We start from the raw sequence: 21,805 nt of genomic DNA on the forward strand, positions 1-21,805 counted from the left end.
AGTGCCTACTTGACATCTTGTACTAGAGATATAACTGGTTACCTCTATTCTTTTGATTCTTTCCACCAACCTATTCTTCCTCCAATCTTATGCATCTCATAAATGACATTGTCACCTGCTCCCTCAGGCCAATAACAGAAAACTCATCCTTGAGTCCTTTCTTAGCCTGAAAATATACTATGAATATGACCAAACCTTCCCATCTCTTGGGTAATCCCAGCTCAGGTCACCTTCACCTCTTACCCTAACAACTTCAACAGCTTCATTCGTCTATTTCTACTTTTGCCCTCTCATCACTACAATCTATTTTCACACAGCAGCCAGACAATAGTTACGTTTTGCTTTACAGCATAATTCAATGGCTTGAAGCTGCATTAGAATAGTATTGAAATTCCTCCCACATCGTGCTTAGTATGCTCCAGCTACACTGGCCCCTTTTTTGCTCCATGAATATATCAACTTTTTTCCTCTTTTTTTTTTCTTTTAACCCTTAGGGCTTTTGCATACGCACTTCCTTCAGCCTAAAATATTCTTATCATTACTCCCTCCTCAATTCTTAGGCTTTAACATCTTCTCATCCTTCCATCTTTGTCTCAAATATCATGGCGTTCACTGGGAGTAGTAGTTTACACCTGTAATTCCAGTGCTTTGGGAGATGGTAAGATCGCTTGAGGCCAGGAGTTCAAGACCAGCCTGGGTAACACAGCAAGACTCCATCTCTATAAAATGTGAAAAAAATGAGCCAGGTATAGTGGTGCACACATGTAGTCCTAGCTACTTGGGTAGGAGGAAGGCAGGAAGATAGATTCAGCCCAGGATTTTGACGTTATAGTGAGATATGATAGCACCACTGAACTCTCTCCTGGGCAGCAGAACAAGACTGTCTCTAAAATAAAATAAAAAATATCATGTTCTCAGAGATACTTTCTTTGAACACCCTATATATTGGTCTTTAATCCTGTTATCACATTATTCTCTATCACTGAATCTATGTATCCCTTCAAATCATTTGCTATAAATTTGATTTATTTATATGTTTAGTGTTTGTCTATTCTACTAGGTTATAAGTTTGCTAAGGGCAGAGACCATAATTGTTTTATTCACAGGTGTAACAATAGCACCTAGCATTTTGGCACATTAAAAAACTTAATAAATATTTATTGACAAATGAGGCTGGGCACAGTGGCTTATGCCTGTAATCCCAGCACTTTGGGAGGCCAAGGTAGGCAGTTCACTTGAGGCCAGGAGTTTGAGACCAGCCTGGTCAATGTGGAGAAACCCTGTCTTTACTAAAAATACAAAAAAAAAAGAAAAAAAAAAATAGCCAAGCGTGGTGGCATGCACCTATAGTCCCACCTACTCAGGAGGCTGAGGCACAAGAATTGCTTAAAGCTGGGAGGTGGAGGTTGTGGTGAGCCGACAACACGCCACTGCACTCCACCCTGGGTGACAGGGCAATACTCTGTCTCAAAATTAAAAAAAAAAAAAAAAATTTATTGACAAATGAAAGATTGATTTCTGAAAATATTCTCCTTCTCCTCTGAATTGTTACTATGGTTAACATTAATTTATTTCATGTCCACAATGCCATTGCCTCTTTCCCCATAATTGTAAAATTTCTTATTTTTTTAAACATGTAACTTAGGTTTTCCCTCTGCTACAATCCCTTTCCCTCCTTTTCGCTTCCAGAAAAGAAAAAAAAAAAAAAAACAAAAAAAAAACGACGACGAAAAACACTATCCTGAAGTTTGTTTCTTAAAAATGAAGAATACTCTAGGTGTTCATCACTAGGATAGATAAAATAAATGATGGTTAATCATACAATGGAACACTGTGCAATAGATATAACACATGAAAAAAAATTTTACACGTTCACTGTCTTAAGGAATATTTTATTTGTCCAGTCAAATTTTAAACTTGTGGGCAATGGTTTTATACCTCTTTATATTTCCCACAGATAATACTGTCCATATTTTCCAAATCCCAAATTAAGACACATAATTAACAGAGACCAACTATATTAAGTAATACTTGAAATCATACTTGTCCTGGATATTCTGGGAAGTGTGCTCATTATACCCATAAGCAACAGTGTAACACTGAACATAAGAGTAAGTAATCTATATCTATACATGTATGTATGTATGTATTTTGATGACTATAATGGTAACTATCAGCCAGAACCCAATCTATCATACTTTGGTGTTTCAGCAACTTTTTTACACTAACTTCTAAACAAAAGTATGAAACTTGAGAGAGGTATTGACAGTAATACTTCTTTTCCATTTGCAATAATATTCCTGACCTTAGCTACCCCAGAGATATCACCAAATCTGGGAAGAAAAAACTGGATATGCTTACTGTTTTGGCTACTCACATGGTTCAGAACTCAAGTAAGGAACAGAGGTCCCTTTAAATCCCAGCAAAATATCAGGTTTGTTAAGACATGTTTTAAGGAAAGTGGGAAATATAAGCTTTACCTCTTTTAACACAGTATCATTTATCTTTATGTAATCCAACCTTTCAAAAACTGACTGTAAAACTGTACTGTGTAAACACAAAAACAGGACAAAATGTTAACCAATGGATTAACATTGCTCTTCTTTGAAGGCAACTTACAGGTTTAATATTACAGAATTAAATCTTAGATAATGTTGTTAAATGAACATATTTAATAACAAAGCTTGAAGAATACATGTGTAAAAACCTAATCCTGTGGTTTATGTACCTCCTGTCATTTCATTCCCATACAATCCTGCCTACATTTTACAATAAGAAATCACAGATTTTGGAAGTTTAATCATTTTGGAAAGAACTTACAGTATATTGAGAAAATTATGAACACAAATCTTGGTTTGAATCCTGGCTCTACAACTTACTAGCTTACAAGCTACTTAAAGTTTTTAAGTCTTTTTTCCAATATGTAAAGGTAGACAATTAGGCCTCCCTTGCTTGGCCATTATGAAGTAAGGGTGACAAAATGTGTAAAATACACACAATGTTTGTTAAATAGTAGGTACTCAGTAAAATGTAGCCATCATCACTGTGATCACTAATTAACGTGCCTAGAATCACACAGCTGTATCTGTTTCTAAAATCTTTTTTCTTTCTTTTAAAAATAATAAAATTATAGATAGTTATCTAAACTGGGAATTATATGGAAAAGTATAAAGAAGAAAATAAAAAGATCATTATAATCTCCAAATCCTGAATTAATCAGTGTCAACATACTGGTATATTTTCTTCTTCTCTTTCTTGTATGTATATAGCCTTCTTTTAATTGCAGAACCAGATCATGCTATATACTTGGAATCTTTTTTTTTTTGTACTTACTTTCTCATGAACATTTCTCCATTTGATTAACTACCCCTTGGACACATTTTAATAATAATCAAATTCTGCTATACAGATAATTCAGTTTTTGCTTTACATTTAAGTTGGTTCTAATTGATCACTATTTTGGGTAAAGTTGTGTTTATCTTTGAACCCAGGCTTTTTTTCCTACAGGGTATCTTAAGTCATGTAGCAGTATCTGTTTTCTCAGCAAAGCCCCTATTACTATGCATGTTGACATTCAAGTCCTGGCTTGGATATGAGAAAAAGAATTAATTTATACTGCATACATCTTCAGCTATAGATATGGAATCTTAGCATTAAGCACATTCTATTGCCATAGCAACAAAATATAACAGTTACATTTAAGAGGGAGTTAAGAGCTCCCATATCTACTGTTTGTTGCCAAGGCCATAGATCTAGTCTGAGACTAGAACCTCTCCAACATCAGAAATAAGAACCTGAATCCTATGAATTTGACTTAATGTCTTCGAATTCACTTATTTTCCGTATATCTTAATGAAGTAATGAAGGGCAGAGTATAACAGCCTGTAACACCTATCTCTTTTAAGATATGAAGAAGTGAGATTAGAGTCACTGCGCTTCCCTACATCCTGAAGAAATGGCAGCAGGATGAACGTTAAGTGCTGCAATGACTCTTTCAAATAGAAAAGTTAGGACACGATTCAAAACATGATCTGACACTAGCGCAAAATACCTGAAATGAAATATCTGAAGCATATGACTTCCATAGCAAGCACACAAAATTCAAGTTTGAGTAAGAGAGCAAGGTGCTTCTGTGGAACCTAACTCCTCCAATTCACGCAGTTATTAAGCACTAGCCACACAAAAATACTAAAATGAACAAAACCCTCAAAAATCAAAACAGGAACAATACTCTCAATCTAGGCTTAAAGGAAGAAAGAGGTATTAACATTTCTTGGAGAATATGAAAAAAAGCTATGGCTTTAAAGTTATAAATCATGACATAAAGTCATCTAAAAGCAAAATGCATACCAAAATATCACTACGAGTGTTAGGAATCATCACAGTCAATAGCAATTAATAACTCATACACCTTAGAGAGAATGAAAGGATTTATGCCAGGTGTAGTATGTTGCCAAACAAAACAAAACAAAACAAAACAAACAAAAAACATAGTAATTTCAAATCCAAACAAGAGAGGTGTAGGACTTTATCAATTTTAGAAAAAGGAAAGCAGAGTAAATGTTGGAAGTCAATAACTGGTAGTCTACGCTAGAGTTACAGGATTTTTTCAAGTGTACTTCTCAGAGGAAAGGAATACTCTTCTTGACAGCTAAAATAATAATCTCCTGCAACAACTATTTATCAACCACCTATCATGTGCTAGGCATTATTGTAGGCGAAGGGGACTGCAACAGGAACAAAATAAACTAAAATCACTGCTTTTTGTTTCTTTCTCAAATAAAGCCAGCAAGGAGAGTTTTGTGGTGCTGCAATGTCTAAAAGGGTAGTCAGCAAAAGCCTTACCAAAGTGACTTTTTTTTTTTTTTTTTTGAGACAGGGTCTCGCTCTGTGACTCATGCTGGAGTAAAGTGGCACAATCATGACTCATTGCACCCTCAGCCTCCCAGGCTCAAGTGATTCTCCTACTTCAGCCTCCTCCTGAGCAGCTGGGACTACCGCCATGTACCACCACACCCAGCTAATTTAGTTTACCTTTTGTAGAGGGGAGGTCTCATCATGTTGCTCAGGCTAGTCTCGAATTCCTGGACTCAAGTGAATTCTCCTGCTTCAGCCTCTCAAAGTGTTGGGATTACAGGTGAGCCACCGGCCAAGCCCAAAGTGACGTTTCATCAACGAGCTAAAGAAGGTGATGTAGTGAGTCATGTGGTATCTAGGGGAAAGAGTATTCCAGATAGAGGAAATAGCCAGTGCATGCACAGGAGCATATCCTACGTGTTCGAGGAACAAAAAGGAGGCCAGTGTTACTGTAGCATAGAGAGTAAGGAAGAAACTAGTAGGATATGAACTCAAGAGAATAGGGGCAGGCAACTGTGTAGGGAGGGTCTTGAAGGTCACTGTAAATCACTACCCTTTTATTCTCGGTAAAAGGGCAAGTCACTGGAAGGTTTTTAGCAGAGAAGTGAAATGACCAGACTTACATTTAACAGGACTAGCCTAGTTTCTGTTAAGAAGACTAATGGGGGTGAGAAGAAAGGCTAGAAGCAGATCATTTAGGAAGTGGCTGCACTAATCCAAGTACAAGGTGATGGTAGCTTAAAGACAGGAGGTAGCAGTGATGGTGGTGAATTCTTAGTTGGATTCTTGACGTACTCTAAAGGTAAGAGCCAAAAAAATTGCTGACAGATTGGAAGCAGAAGTGAGAGAGAAGACAAAAATAAGAATGACTCCAAGGTCCTGGCATGAGCACCTGGAAGCAAGGGGTTACCACTACTGAGAGAGGAAGACTGTGGGAGGTGAGGTTTGGGCATGTGAGGGAAAATCTGCTTATATTTGAATAAGTTACATTTGAGAAGCTTATTAGATATTAGGTAGGCAAAAGGATATACTAGTCTGAAGCTGAAATGTGAGGTCTGGGCTGGAGATACAACCTGGAAGTTGACAATTTACACATGCTATTAAATTGCTGTATAAAAAGTTTACAAAAATATAAATCCCCTGATAATTTCCTTTTTTCAGATTTATTCTTCCAGATTTAAAATGCAGAGATTTTCATCCTGCCCATCCCATCTAGACTTCAAAATCATAAATTATTTAATATACAGATATCAAATTGAATACAAAAAAAAGCCAGAAATCCAATTAGGGAGACAGAAGTATACAGAAACTACAACAAGACGTAAAGAGTATTGATAAGGAAGGTGGTAAGAACCATGGAGAAAGTCAAATACTATACAACTTTTAGGTTATGACCTGGCACATGGACATTATGGCATGTGCTATATTTAAAACTGGTCCTTGGCCTGGTGCAGTGGCTCATGCCTGTAATCCCAGCATTTTGGAAGGCTGAGGCAGGTGGCTCGCCTGAGCTCAAGAGCCCGAGACCAGCCTGGGCAACATGGCAAAACCTCATCTCCACCAAAAATACACCAAAATTAGCCAGGTGTGGTGGCATGCATCTGTGGTCCCAGCTACTCAGGAGGCTGAGACAGGAGGATCAATGGAGCCCGGGAGGCAGAGGTTACAGTGAGCCAAGATCGCACCACTGTACTCCAACCTGGGTAATAAAACGAGACTGTCTCAAAAAAAAAACAAAAAACAAACAAAACAAAACAAAACAAAAAAAACTCCAAAAACCAAACAAAAAACCTGGCCTTTGATGTGTGGTTGATGCTACTTCCATCTAAGGGCAAAAAATTCCAAATGGAGAGATCTCTTTTATGATTATTTAAATCATAATCTAGATAGCAGATGGATGAGAGAACCTACACTCTGTCTTTTCCCATTCCAACCCATCCTGCAAATGGCTGCCAGATTAATTTTTCTATGTCTATTCAATTTTGTTGTTACCTTCTCTTATGAGCTGAGGTTTGGAATTATAATTAATTTCATCAATTTTTTTAAAAAAATTAAGTTTCTCCATCAGAGTTTCTCACTACACAGAAAAATGATTTGAGGAACTATTTCTAAAATTCTCCCAATGATTGTATATAACCAGTACCATTCTAAGACATAGGAGAGAAACAAATTAATTTCATACAAAAGACAACAGCAATTAGCAGCAGCACTTGGGAACTTGTTAGAAATGAACACTGTCAGATCCCACTCAGACTTACTGAATTAGAAATTTGGGGGGGTGAGGCCCAGCAATCTGCATTTTAACAAGCATTCCAGGTGAGTGTGATACACATTAACTTTGAGAGCCTCTGGCTTAGGGCATTAACACTCAATTCTCTCAAGGATTATCAGTAGAAAAGACTACTAGACTATAAAATCCCTGAATTGGAACCTTATTATTTTTCATTTTCTCTTGCCTTATGCATCTGACATTTAATCCACATTCAGAGTTTTTGGGTAGTTAAAAGATAAGTATCCCCTCTGAGTTTCCCTGTTTCTCCTCATCCTATAATACCAAATTAACAGCCCAACCTTTATTCTCTCTTTTTACTTCTTTCTATTTTATAAGAAAAGTAATGTTTTTCAAATCAGAATATCATATCCTAATTTTTTAAGTAATTCTGTAGATATCATGTCAAGTCACATTTCAGAGCAAGAAAGACTCTCAGAAGATTACTCAAATGCATCAACATACAGGTAAGAAAATGTCACCACATGGCAAACACACCTCTTACAGAAATAGAGAAAGATCAAAGAATAAATTAGCCATCTTTACAAGGCCTGAGTCTCAATAGTTGGTTTAACAGATTTAAGAGTTAGAATGGTTGAAAGATAGAATAATCTTTATTTTATTTTATTTTATTTTTCTGAGACAGAGTTTCACTCTTCTTGCCCAGGCTGGAGCACAATGGCGCGATCTCTGCTCATGGCAACCTCTGCCTCCAGGGTTCAAGTGATTCTCCTGCCTCAGCCTCCCAAGTAGCCGGGATTACAGGCATGTGCCACCATGCTCTGCTAATTTTCTATTTTTAGTGGAGACGGGGTTTCTCCATGTTGGTCAGGCTGGTCTCGAACTCCCAACCTCAGGTGATCCACTTGCCTCAGCCTCCCAAAGTGTTGGGATTACAGGCGTGAGCCACCGCGTCTGGCTACAGTAATCTTTATTTTTATAATTGCTTTCCGGAAATAAAAGCAAATACATAATCAAAAACCACCAATTCTTTATATATTGGCAGTAGTGCATGCCCTTTTTTCATTCCTTGCTCTACTTATAAATATAGAAAAAAGAACCTTAAATTAATAAGTATGCTATCTAGCTATCTAATGACATGGCACATCTTGTCCCCCACTGTCCTATCAGTGCAATACTAAGTTTCACAGAAACTAATCTCAAGACTGTTCATAACGACTTCTTCATTGTAACAATTTTTCTTTTCTTTTTTTTCTTTTTTTCTTTTTTTTTTTTTCTTTTCGAGATAGAGTCTCACTCCCAGGCTGGAGTGCAGTTGGGCGATCTACTCGGCTCACTGCAAGCTCCGCCTCTCAGGTTCAAGCAATTCTCCTGTCTCAGACTCCTGAGTAGTTAGAATTACAGGCACGCACCACCATGCCCAGCTAATTTTTGTATTTTTAGTAGAGACAGGGATTCACCATGTTGGCCAGGCTGTTCTCGAACTCTTGACCTCAGGTGAGCCACATGCCTCGGCCTCTCAAAGTGCCAGGATTACAGGCGTGAGCCACAGAGCCTGGCCAGCCCCTTGTGACAATTTTTCTAACCCAACATTTATTTTTCTGGTTATATTCCATCCAACAGAGACTACCTGGAGAAAGCCAGAGTGGAGATCATATGATACTTGGTATTCCAAGTTGAAAATCATTTTAATTGTACTCTAATCTTATGTCACAAGGGTTCTGAGGTAACATACAGATAATAAATCAAGCGGTAATAAGTGCCATGGGAAGCAGTGTAGCATGCCTAGAAAGAATATGGGCTTTGTAGCCACGAAGATCTTTTGGCTTCGAGTCTTAATTCTAGCCTTATTTGCCCTCATTTTATAAGATAGAAGCCGTAACATTAGTATACTGCCTCATATTGTTGTTACCTAGTTCTCAGTTATTTTAAAATACAAACTCCTTGAAAATAGGAATTATATGTTTTACATACCTCTGCATTCCCCCACATTGTATTTACACAGGTGCTCAAGAGATATTTGACTAATACTGGAATAGATTTTAATGTATTAGATAAACTCCTTAACAGGTGGCCCTTGCTTCCAGATCCCACCCCCAACTGAATTTTCTCTACTATAACCAAATTAACTTTATTAAAAGGCAAATCTGATCTTGTCCAATTCCATTTTAAAACCTTCTTAAGGTTCTCAGCTCTAAGGAAAAGTCCCTGTTAAGACCAGGACTCATCTCTTCACAGCCTATCACTTATAACTCAGCCCTGCCCACTAAACTACTAAAGCTCCTAGAACGTTGTCTCCTCTTCCCTACCAACTCCTCCTGAAAACGGTAACTCCTACTAGTCATTCAAGTATCAGCTTAAAAGTTGTTTTCTCTATCAAGTTCCATGATCATAGCTCCCCAGCCCTCAACTAACTTCAAAGTCCTTCCTCCATAACTTGATACTACACTCAACTTACCATCTAAAACTATAATTAAATGTTTATCTGCTTCTTGAGTTATCTGGTAAACTCTTTAAGGATGAGAATCACACCATATTCAGTTTTATACCCCTTGTTTACCATAGTTACTGGCACACAGAACACCTTGAATAAGTATTACTTATTGAACATAATGCTAAAGTCCCATGTTCCCAACATTTCCAATTTGAGAATATAATCATGTTTATTTCCGTTTGCTTATAAATAACTTTAAAACATGACAGCCCAATAGGTTAAAGAAAAAAAATTCTGGGGCTTTATCCTGAAGACACATTTATTATGGCACAGAAAGCAAAATCAGCACTATTTTTTTCAAAGAACAGAAAAAAAATATATTTCATAAGAACTTGTTATTCTGGGGGAGGGGAAGGAGCTGCTTTATCTTGGCCCCATCCCCAGAAGTTACAGTCACCAAAATTCTCAGTTAAAGCAAGCAGAGCCATGAAGAGCGAAAGAATATAACGAAACTACTGCTCAGTCTGGAATGCCATCTGAAGACCACGAGGTGACAAGCCTGGATGACTAAACAGAAAGACAAATCAGCCTGCATTCCTGATAGCACTGTGGAACCACTATACCAGCTCCAGTCTACCTCTAATTTCTCATTACTTGAGGAAAATAATCCCCCTTGTTTATTTATATGACCCTTTTTTGGATTTCTGTGGCCGCTGAACATGATTACTATTTGATTAGAAAGTCAGAAGAAAGTTTAGGAAAAAGTTTGTTTAACCTAGAGAGGAGAGAGAGATTCTCAAGATAGGAACATCGAAAAGTCTTTAAAAGACAGATATAGATGATTGTATTAGTCCATTTTCACATTGCTGATAAAGACATACCCAAGACAGGGAAGAAAAAGAGATTTAATAGACCTACGGTTCCACATGGCTGGGGCCTCACAATCATGGCAGAAGGCAAGGAGGAGCAAGTCACATCTTACATGGATGGCAGCAGGCAAAGAGAAGAGAGCTTGTGAAGGAAAACTCCCCTTTTAAAACCATCAGATCTTGTGTGACTTACTCACTATCACGAGAACAGCACGGGAAAGACCTGCCCTCATGCTATGGTTCAATTACCTCCCACTGGGTCCCTCCCACAACATGTGGGAATTTAAGATGAGATTTGGGTGGGGACATAGCCAAACCATATCAATGATTACATGAAATGCCAAAAGAAAAATTTATAATAAGTGATACCATAAACTAAAACAAAAGCAAACTTACAAAACTTATTTGTAAATTAAGTTAAAGGATTATATCCATAATAAGGATATCAAAGAACACCAACATATTAGTAAGGGAAAAAATCCTACAAGAAAAAATGAGTAAAGATATGAATAAGCAATTCACAGAACTGAAAATCAAAATGCCCAACAAATATATTGAAAGATGGCTAGCCTCATAAGCAGTTAGGGAAATGCACCATAGGTAACTTTTTTTTAAAACTCATTTTATTGTAAAAGAAAAGCATTCAGTGACAGTTTACAGAGAAAATAATTACTCTTAGACATTAATGGTGACAATTAGAATTGTGTCAATATTTCTGAAAAATAATTTAGCATTAAGTATTAAAATTAAATTGGTATATACTATGCACAAAGATATTAATTACAATATTATTCATAATAGAATACTAGAGACCATCCATATGTCCAAAATGAACACAGTTAAGGTTTCAGATATCTACTGCTACAGAACAAACCATCCCAAACTTAGTATCTCAAAACAGTATGTTATTTTTCACAACTCTGTAGGTTGGCTAGCAGTTTCTCTGCTGTTTTCATCTCTGGTTCCTGTGCATTCAGCTAAAGGGTCAGCTGGGCTACTAGGTCCTAGATAACCCACTTTCACATCTGCTGGTTGGTGCTTGCTGTTAGCTGGGGTATCTTGGTTCTCCTGCAAGACACATCTAGTGCTTCCATACACTAGACCAGCTTCCTCACACTCAGCTGCAAGAAAGTATTCCTTGAAGCCTTGTTAAGGAGTTGGTTCCTGAACTCATAGATCACTTCTATCATATTCGTTCGTCAAAGTAAGTCACAAGGCCAGCCAAGACTCAAGAAAGAGATGAAGAAATAGATACTACCTCTAGACAGAAAAAGCAAAGGCACACTGCAAAGAAGAATGCCTACCAAAACAGGAGAAATTTATGACTGTTAAACATTCTACCACTGGTAGGCAGGTACAGGTGTGTGTATGTGTGTGTCTGAAAGTACACACATACTCACATGCACAATGAAATACTATGTAAGTTGTTAAAAAGAATGGAAAGGTTTTCTAGATAAGTAAAAAAAAAAGGTGTAGAATATTTAATATGGTATGTTACCATTTGTGTCTGGGGAAACTATGTGTATATTCTATCACATACATGTATGTTTGTAAATTCTTGAAATAGATTTAAAAATTAACTATTAGAATATGTAAAGGTGTCTGCAAGCTAGCCGAAGATGCAGGGCAGTGAGGTCATGTTGGGAAGACTACCAGAAGTGCAGGCTAATTAGCCTAGAGGCGAGGACAATGGGTGTTGTGTGGAAACAGAGAGTTGCACAGTCATAGGCCCAGTGAAGGGTTGTGGTTCCAGAGGCAAAAGCCAGCAGGCCCCTCAGTTAATAATGTGTGTTAGTAGGGGTAGATGAAGGTGGGAGATGGTCTACATGGCAGGGAGAATGGTAGCCTACTGGGCAAATAAATAAAACAACTGGGGAAATGATAAATATATTCAGGCTAATGCAAAGCCTAGTTTCTTACTGCCAGAGAAGGCATTCATAAACATTTAAAGAGAGAAAGCTAGGAAAAACCCTGGGGTGCTGGATTAGAATTGGAACTACAGGAACAACTTTATGATTCTGTAATATGTACACACAGGTACAGAAATAATTACATATGTACATGAGTGTGTGTTTTGCATATGTGTGTGTACACAAACCATATACAAGTGTCCTAATTCTGTCTTCTATGACGGCTTGGAAGCAATGACACTCCAGTAGCAATGAACACACTAAGCCCCCAAATCTTTGTTTTTAAATACCATCTTTCACAAAAAAAAAAAAAAACCCACAAAAAACAAAAATAGGGCTCCTTGGAGAAATGGCTGATTCCAGGGCTCTAGCCCTGAAATCTACTTTGTCTACTCTAGTAGACAAAGCACAAGATGAACCAGGAACAGCTTGTTCTGCCAGAAAGCCCTAAGGAAATGCACAATCAATGAGATAGGGGCATGATATACGGGCAGATGAGCCAGCTTGAAGAGGCTACCATTGGCTAAATCAGGAATACCTTAAAAAGCAAAATAAATAACAATAGCAACAAATCAGAACACATTTCACAAAATTGAAATCCATGAGTCTTTACTGCTTTAATTTTAATACATAAGAGAGAAAGAGGTGAAACCCCATCTCTACTAAAAACCCAAAAATGAGCTGGGAGTGGTGGCAGGTGCCTGTAATCTCAGCTACTCGGGAGGCTGAGGCAGGAGAATTGCTTGAACCTGGGAGGTAGAGGTTGCAGTGAGCCAAGATCACACCACTGCATTCCAGCCTGGGCAGCAGAGCACGACTCTGTCTCAAAAAAAAAAAAAAAAAAAAAAAAAAAAAAGTAGTACCTTATGACATAATACCAACTAATATGCATAGAAGAAATAACAGAAAAAATATTATTTGGCAATCATCATAAAAGTGGTTAATTCAGGTGGGAGTCATCAATGACACCCACCAAAGCTAATGAGTGGAGGGTTGATGAGAAACAGGATACTAGCATAATTTTGGAATACATCTCCACAAACACTAATAAATCACAAAGGGCACAAATATAATCTTGCCAATATCACTATTAGTGGCATGGTTTTACATTGTATGCCTCTGGATGCAACACACTAAGAAGGGCACACAGCAGCATTTCTGTGGTATTACTGCCAGGAATGCATAACCTGATTGGAATCATGAGGAAGAATTATATACATCTAGGATGAGGGTCACCACACAGAATACAGGGCATAAACTTATTAAAACTATCAAGGACATGAAAGATGGAAAACTGAGGCTGAAGAACTACGAACAGACATAACAACTAACTGTAACATGTATTCCTGGATAGGATCCTGCGCCAGAAGATAAAGAGATATTGTTGGCATAGTAGACGAAATTTGTATAGATTCTTTGGACTAGATAGCAGTGTTGTATCCATGTTGATTTTCTTCTTTGGACAGTAGTATGTTGGCTGTATAAGAGAGTGCCTATTTTTAAAAAACAGACTCTGTAGTGTTTAGGAGTGATGTGATACCATGTTGGCAGTTTGCTCCAAAAGGTTCAGAAAAAGACTGTAATGAGGAGGTATGTATGTATGGAGACAGAGAGAGAGAGGGCAGGCAATGGAAGAAAGTAAGCAAAATATTAACAATAGGAGAAATCTGGGTGAAGGGGATATAAGAGTTCTTTGCACTGTTCTGGCATTTTTTCTTTAAATTTGAAATTATTTCAAAATGATTTTTTTCATCTGAAAATAAAGATGTGATATAGAACATCTAGTGATACAGCAAATGTGAATCACCTATTGCCTAAGGCCAGGAAACAGAATGAAAACCCTGGCTGAATATGTTCATTTACATACTTTCCTTTACCATACTCTGAAGGGACGCATTAACAAGAAGGGCAATGTTTTCATGTCTATTTGGAGAACTAAGAGCATCTCAATGAACTCTCCCTTCTCTTCATGGATTTTAAATGAACATTTTACAGCTCAGTGAGGAAAGGAATCTTGACTTACTCATCTTTGTAGACCCAGCACCTAGCCCATTTATAATTTAGTCATTGTTAATGTCCTTGAACAGGAATTCTACCTCCAATATTGTTTCAATGAGAAAAATATAGTGACTTGAGTAGCAAGGATTTTGCTACACTGAAAGGAAAGGACTGTCTATGTTAAGTTAAAATTATATGTCAGACTGAAGACAGAAAAATATCAAGGATTAACTTTCTTAGGAACTCAAGTATTAAATATCTGCTCTACAGTCCTAAAAACAGAAGAGTGTATAACCAGTAGTAAAAATCATTATCCTGAGAATAGCAAACTGCTAACAGTTTTTGATTAAAAATTAATGATAGAATAAAATGTTGAGGATAAAAATAAGGCTTTTGGAGAAAAGAGTTGATAGTGAAAAACCATGTTTTAAAAAATGCTGAGTGTCTGAAAAAAGTATTAGACAGAATCATATCAAATTACTGATAAAGCATATACCCTACCAATAATGAGTATGATAATTTTCAAATCTGAAAGAATACATTTTCATTGCAGAAACTAAAACTCTCCAAGGCCCTTAGTTGCCAAAATCAAACTCAAAAATTTTAAAAGCTGAATAGATTTCACATGGCTCAATACTCTACCCTTCCTGGAGAATACACACATTTTTAGCACATTTTAAAAGCTTGTGGTCCCATTACAGAACTAGAGGGAAAAAAAGGAAAACATGCCTGAAGATCTGTTACAGTTAACCATAATGAACTTTGGAATTATGTCTTTTCAAAAGTTTAAACAACGACTGAAAATTATTTTTGATAGTATATAATTATCTGCTTTATTTATTTATTTATTTTTAGGCGGAGTTTTGCTCTTGTTGCCCAGGCTAGAGTGCAATGGCGTGATCTCGGCTCACTGCAACCTCTACCTCCTGGGTTCAAGCGATTCTCCTGCCTCAGCCTCCCGAGTAGCTGGGATTACAGGCATGTGCTACCACGCTCGGCTAATTTTGCATTTTTAGTAGAGATGGGGTTTCTCTATGTTGGTCAGGCTGGTCTCGAACTCCTGACCTCAGGTGATCCGCCTGCCTTGGCCTCCCAAAGTTCTGGGATTACAGGTGTAAGCCACTGCACCCAGCCAAATTATCTGCTTTGGAACACAAAATATACTAGTACCTTATGAAATTAGGATTTTTCTATTCAAAGCAATATTAGAGAATTTAAAACTGTTAATGACTGTATGACAGCTTCTCCCCTTTAAGGATTGTAAGTCAAATCTTTTCGAGAATATTACAAGGAAACAAAATCCAGTAATACTATACACCAGATTCTGTATGGCTTTTTATTATTATAATAATTTAGTTTAGTTTATTTGCGTGTGGGGGGGAGATCTTTAAATGGAGATAAAATATATTTTGGGACTGTTCTAAGGATTAAATGAGATAATGTATGTACAGCACTTAGCATGGTGACTGGCACAAATTAGGCACTCAATAAATGGCATCTATCGTGCTTATTCTTTTTTTTTTTTTGAGACAGAGTCTCACCCTGTCACCCAGGCTGGAGTGCAATGGTGCGATCTCAGCTCACTGCAACCTCCACCTCCCAGGTTAAAGTGATTCTCCTGCCTCCACCTCCCAAGTAGCTGGGATTACAGGGGCGTGCCACCACACCCAGCTAGTTTTTTGTATCTTTAGTAGAGACAGAGTTTCACCATGTTGGCCAGGCTGGTCTTGATCTCTTGACCTCATGATCTGTCCACCTCGGCCTCCCAAAGTGCTGGGATTACAGGTGTGAGCCACAGCACCCGGCCGCTTATTCTTATACACAGGATATGAAACAACCTTGCAACAGGGTCAAGTGGCTTAAAAACCTGTAAGAGAAGCCAATAAAGGCAGATGAATAGAAATCACAGTCAAATATTTAGACTGGTAACCGCAGTGAGGAAAGGAACCTTGACTAATTTACCCTGGTAGTTCCAGAACCTAATAAAAGTGCTTGGCACACACAGTAGATGCTCAATAAAGGTTTACTGAAATGAAGTGGACATGAAAGTATCTGGAAGGCCAGGCGCAGTGGCTGACACCCGTAATCCCAACATTTTGGGAGGCCGAGGCAGGCGGATCACCTGAGTTCAGGAGTTTGAGACCAGCCTGGCCAACGTGGTAAAACCTCGTCTCTACTAAAAATACAAAAATTAGCCGGGTGTGGTGGTGGGCGCCTATAGTCCCAGCTACTTGGGAGGCTGAGGCACGAGAATCGCTTGACCCCAGGAGGCGGAGGTTGTACTGAGCTAAGATCACACCACTGCACTCCAGCCTTGGCAAGAGAATGAGACTCCATCTCAAAAAAAAAAAAAAAAAAAAAGAAAAAGAAAAAAAATGAAAAAAGAAAGAAAGTATCTGGAAAAGAAAGAGGCAGTCTGAGGTTATCTGAAAAATAAACTGAGAATCCAAAAATTACCATTCCCCCTAAGGAAGTCACTTTGAAATGTAAATTAAAAACCTAAACATTTTTAGATCAATGTATAAAAACTCCCACAGACTGGTCTCTTTAATAATGACTTAGTCCACTCCCAAATCCTTTTTGGCAAATGTGTCAAATATTTGAAGGAAATATTTTAAAACTTAATCTAAATAAATGTCATATGCATCCTCAATGGGGGAGAAATTACCCAAAGCATTGAGGAATCTTTTCCAACTTCAAGGACATTCAGATTAACTTAATTCATAGTTCTTCCATCTACTTATATATGAAAATGAGCTCGCACTTTTATCTACAAGCAAGTTGTAAATACACATATTTCACTTTCACAAGTTTGAGTGCATACCCCAGAAAAGAAAGAGGAAAGAAAATCCACTCTTTGAGAAGTGGGCAGTGCCACAGGAGTACAAAAGAGTGGCTAACAAAACTTCCCTCCCATGTTTCAGAAGTCACCTACCTGTTAGAGCCCTTGTTTACAGCATAGTCTGCACAGTTTCAGACTCGTTACATATTGAAAACTCAAAATTCTCGGTGTAGTGGTCAAGGGAACAGTGAAATAGGAAAATATAGTCCTATCTTCCCCATCCTACCCCAAGGAAAAGAGAATCAACAACATTTTTTCTAAGACTTCCCCAAGATAGCGCCCATCACCTCACTATAGCACCCTACTCTTATTCAGAAACTGAACAATTTTACAGAAAGCAAAAGCCACACCCTTAATAATACACTCAACTCTGCACAGTGCTTGGCTTCTGTGCTAAGCACATTTCCAGAGACAGAGTTGGAGCTACATCTCCTGAGCCTACTTCAAATTAAAATCTGTGAACAGTGAGAAGTTACAAATCACATAATAGCCCAAAATCAACTGCTGAAGGGAGGTTGGGGGGAAAAGTCATTAAATACATCCATCTTTCTTAATGAAATGACAATGTTTTTCAGCAACACAAAACACCAAAGCTACCAGTCTACACTACACAGTAGTTTGCAGAATAACAACCTGCAGTACACAGTAAAATTATTCTTAAATTATCGTTTGCTTCCTATGGTGCTCTGAAAAGTAGTAAATGCATAAAGTCATATAAGAGCTATTGTCCAATCACTGACAGCATTAAAATTATTTTTAAATCTAATTTCTGGAAAGTTCTGCAGGAGCAGTTTGAAAAGCAAATCAAATTCTAATGAGAAAAAACGTCTAGTTCAAAAATCTGAAAATACACTTTGAAGACATGCACAGTTTAAGCAGCAGGAGGGTCACAGGCACCAAGGTGTGTAACATCTGTGAGTGGCTGATACAAAAAAAGATTTCTCTGGAATTAATGATTGAAAATAATTATCAAATACAATCTAATATGATCTTTAAACGTCTCTTGTCTCAAAAGCAACAAAGCAAAAGCTTGTAACAAAGCAAAACCTTCCAATACACAGATTTTTACACCTTACACATACCCACATACTTCACAAATTAAGAACTAGATGAAAATTAGAACACTAAAATTTAAAGGTATCTAAAATACACTATTTGAAACAGCAGACTCTTATCTTTACATTTATCTGTCAGATCTACCAGTAAAGCTCTTCTGAAATGGTCATTTCAATACAAGATTGTTCGATATGCCATTCCGTGTGAATAGAGCTTGGGAGACTAATTCTCAAAATCTCCTCAGGAGATGCTTTATTACAGCTCTAGTTTCAATTTCCTGCGACTCAAACAGCTACGTACAGAAAAACAGCTCATACATACGGAGGAGAATAAGAATACAGGGGAGCGCTCCATTCTTTTGTTTTGGTGGCAGAAGCTGCAAAAATAAAGGTTCACTGGAGCCATCTGCACCTATCCCCACCCATCACAGCCCTGCAGAGCACTTTTACCCATCCGCTTCTCAAGACTCTCTCTAGCCCCCGAGGTCGGCAGAACCCGTGGCTTTCCACGTCTCAAAGGATGGGGGTGGGGGGGAGGCTGCGAGGAAGGACACAGATCCTTTGAGGACAGAGGGACAAGCCGATGCATCCAGATGGGGAGGATGGGACGCGTCACGGAGACCCGGAGGCTTGCAAATTCGCTGGGAGAAAAGCCCTGTAGGGCAGAGAATGCTGCCTGTTCAGGGATGGGGACAGACAGAACAACAGTGCTCCAAAACAGGCGACAGGCACACTCCTAGTAGATCCGGGAGGGTGTGAACTAGGTAGCTCTGAACTCGGAGCCACAAATGGGTAGACGCAGCCTCAAACACATCTTTACCGCGAAGCTGAGACTTACGGTTACTTCTCTCGTTGAGGGTAAGGGTCGGTGGACCCAGCAACTCCGCAGTTCCGCCTCCGCCGCCCCTGCCTCTACAGCCGAGCTTGTGACCTCAGGTACCCTGCCCGCCCCACCCACCCGGACGGTTGCCCCTTCCTCGCCGGCCCGGGTGCACCCGCCAGGCGGAGGCTGATGTGGCCGAGGGTGCGCACTGGCGGCCCGCGGGAAGCGCTGCGTGAGCCGAAGGCGCCCGCGGCGAGGCTCAGACTGGGTGGGCGCCCCCCATCCCTCTCCGGCCGCTGCGCCGCCTCACTCGGGGGAGGGGAAGAGGGGGCGGTGGCTCTTGCCTCCGCCTCGCGGTCAAGTCCGGCTCATGTTCCAGCCTTGCGCGCGCGCAGCCCCGGCCGCCCTCTTCCCCTCCCCCGCCTCCGGCTCCGGCTCAGCCGCTGGCACCCCCACCGCCACCACCCTAGTCTCCTAGTCGCCTGCCACCAGCCCCTGAGAGACTGCAGGTCCAGTGAAAAGGAGCAGGAACGGCAGCAGCCCGGCCGCCGACCCGGAAGCTCTTCCACCGCCAACCGCGAGGCTGCAAAGGGTGTGAACCCGGAAGCGATTTCATAGCCACGGTAACGGCGGGGTGGAAAGCTAAGGCCTTTGAAGACCTGGGACCCCATAGTTTCGGGAGAGGGTGAGGGGTGAATGGTGCTGAGGTGCGAGGAGAGGGAAGGACAGTAAAGAGCAGGTGGGCAGGAGGGTCTCCGACTCCAGAGACCTGAGCTTTTGCGGCGCGGGTGGGGAGCGCGGGGGAACCCTCAAGACGGCTTTCTTTTGCCGACTGAGGGTTTTTCTGTCACAGGAAGCTGGGCCGGGCTGCTGTGCCTGGGAAGAGGGAAGGAGGAATGAGAAAGCGGTGACGGTCCCTGCCCCCCCTCGCCAGGTGACTGTCCCACCCATTTAGTTGAATGTAGCGGCCAGAGAGGCACTCGCGGCAGCCCGTACGGGTGGGACCTCTCGGTGTCCTTCGGGAAACAGGAGGAACAAGTTCGACTCCAGCGAGGGAAAACAGAGGTGGGAGACTGAACCATCTCCACATCTAGTTGCCCCAGGCAAGGAGTTTATTTTTCACATGTAGTTACAGAGAAACCATAGCCACTTTTTGGGTGGAAACTCTTTGAGCAAAGAGGCTTACATTTTTCCCCAGTAGTGGACGTTGACGGGTGGTGGCGCAGGAAAAAACCTCCCAGGCAGAGTGATTACGTATTTTTGTCATTGCAGGGAAAGGGATTCACAGCTTGTCATTCTAACTCACTTCTCCCCCTCTAACTCACTTCTCGCCTCTACACCTTTCTCCACCTTTTAAGGTTTTTGGCTTTCATCGCTTTTTCTACATGTTTTTAGCCTCACCAGAAGTCTTTCATCTCGCTGGTCCAACTCAGGATCTCAGCCTCATTATTTTCTCACCCTTCTGGAGTGCTTATGTGCCTTTACAGTTCTGTTTGCAAACGCTGTCTAGCATACTAAGAGGATGTTAGCAAACCTGTTCCATGGACACTAAATGGCAGCTGTACATCTCCCCTCATCAGTCATAGTGACAACCAGAAATGCCCTCCATATTTTCCAGTGATCCCAGGTAGGTGCCACCCCCCAATTAAGGACCACTTCCACTGCTTTATTTATAAGATCTTATTACTTAGGCAGCATATTATCATTTGTGCCTAACATTTTCCAGAATGGAGTGAGCCATATAACAAAATGCCACGTTTCCTGTACTTATTCACTTGAACCCTCATCTCAGACTCAGTCTAAACGTATTGCAAACTCTAGTTATACCTTTCTTGTATTTTAGTTCAAGCTACTCATTTTCTATCAGTTTGTATGTGTTTCTCCCTTAGCAGTTTTACCTTCCTATGTTAGTTACTTTTGTTATTTTCCTGTCTTAAGCCTCTGTTTCCTTCTTTCATGTCACTGGAAGAATGTAGATTTTAAGTAGTCAAGTACGAATAGTTCTTGAAAATGAATTTTAAGAATATTTTGGGGATATGGTAAAGTATTTGGTTTAAGAAAACAAAATACTGTTACTGTCATAGTTATGTCTTTTTAAAATCACATTTGTTTACCTTTTAAAAGTTCAGCGTTCTGTGCAGTATTAATTACATATTCTAGAGAAGTGATGAGTATTGACAAAGTACTTTGCTAGTAAATGTTTTCTTAACATGAGTTGACCAAGACAGGAATTGATTTGCTTTAAATTGTGTTTAGAAAACTAAGAGTTACTTGATTTCTCTTTCAGGTCCTTAATAGATAAAATGGTTTCTGTAATTGTGCCCATATATCATACAGTGTATTCACAATACAATTCTTTCTTTTTGGGGCTTGCAGTCTTCAATGCGTCTGTCTCATAATTTGTAAACGTTTATTATCTTGAAGTCATTGTTAATCTGTGGTGAAAAATAATTGCTAAATAGAAATTCTGAGAAGAAAAAGGCCTCATCCTTTTCACATGATGTAGGAAGGTCTGTTGCATGAGGTGGGTTTTAAGAATGATTTTATACAAAAAATTGAACTGAAAAAAATTTCATGAAGTATATAATGATAAAGAATGTTACGTCCTCAAAACCTTTCACACAATGAAATGTCTCTATCCTAATGTTTCACTGTATTTTTTCTAGTGAAATAGCTGTAGTGTTTTTTTGGATCTAAATCAATGGAAAGTTTTAGAATGTAAAATAAATTTGAAAATTATTTAAATTATTTTATTTAAAATTTTTGTACAATAATTTTAATGGTTGT

At 39.2% G+C, this 21,805-nt stretch overlaps 2 protein-coding genes across 53 annotated transcripts in view; one reads left to right on the forward strand and one right to left on the reverse strand.

The window, feature by feature from the left end:
* ANKIB1 (ankyrin repeat and IBR domain containing 1) overlaps window positions 1-21,805 on the reverse strand; it is a 264,755-nt gene that overhangs the window by 135,673 nt on the left and 107,277 nt on the right. Inside the window, exon 1 of one of the 3 annotated variants that reach the window (XM_004045734.5) lies at window positions 19,034-19,303. The exons of 1 other annotated variant lie outside the window; for it this stretch is intronic. The gene's annotated coding sequence lies outside the window, so the exon portion shown is untranslated. Of the gene's footprint in view, window positions 1-19,033; window positions 19,304-21,805 lie in introns of those variants that run through there. One more of the 3 variants, XM_019031192.4, reaches the window with a different exon arrangement.
* The window catches only part of KRIT1 (KRIT1 ankyrin repeat containing), a 46,152-nt gene continuing 43,673 nt past the window's right edge, over window positions 19,327-21,805 (forward strand). For 2 of the 50 annotated variants that reach the window (XM_019031198.2, XM_055346634.2), the window contains exons 1-4: window positions 19,633-19,757; window positions 19,872-20,083; window positions 20,377-20,645; window positions 21,395-21,542. The gene's annotated coding sequence lies outside the window, so the exon portion shown is untranslated. Of the gene's footprint in view, window positions 19,758-19,871; window positions 20,122-20,376; window positions 20,646-21,394; window positions 21,543-21,805 lie in introns of all 50 variants that reach the window. The other 48 variants (XM_055346603.2, XM_055346601.2, XM_055346611.2 and 45 more) reach the window with 48 other exon arrangements.

The sequence above is a fragment of the Gorilla gorilla genome, chromosome 6 (genome assembly GCF_029281585.2).
Source record: "Gorilla gorilla gorilla isolate KB3781 chromosome 6, NHGRI_mGorGor1-v2.1_pri, whole genome shotgun sequence".
Classification (NCBI taxonomy): domain Eukaryota; kingdom Metazoa; phylum Chordata; class Mammalia; order Primates; family Hominidae; genus Gorilla; species Gorilla gorilla.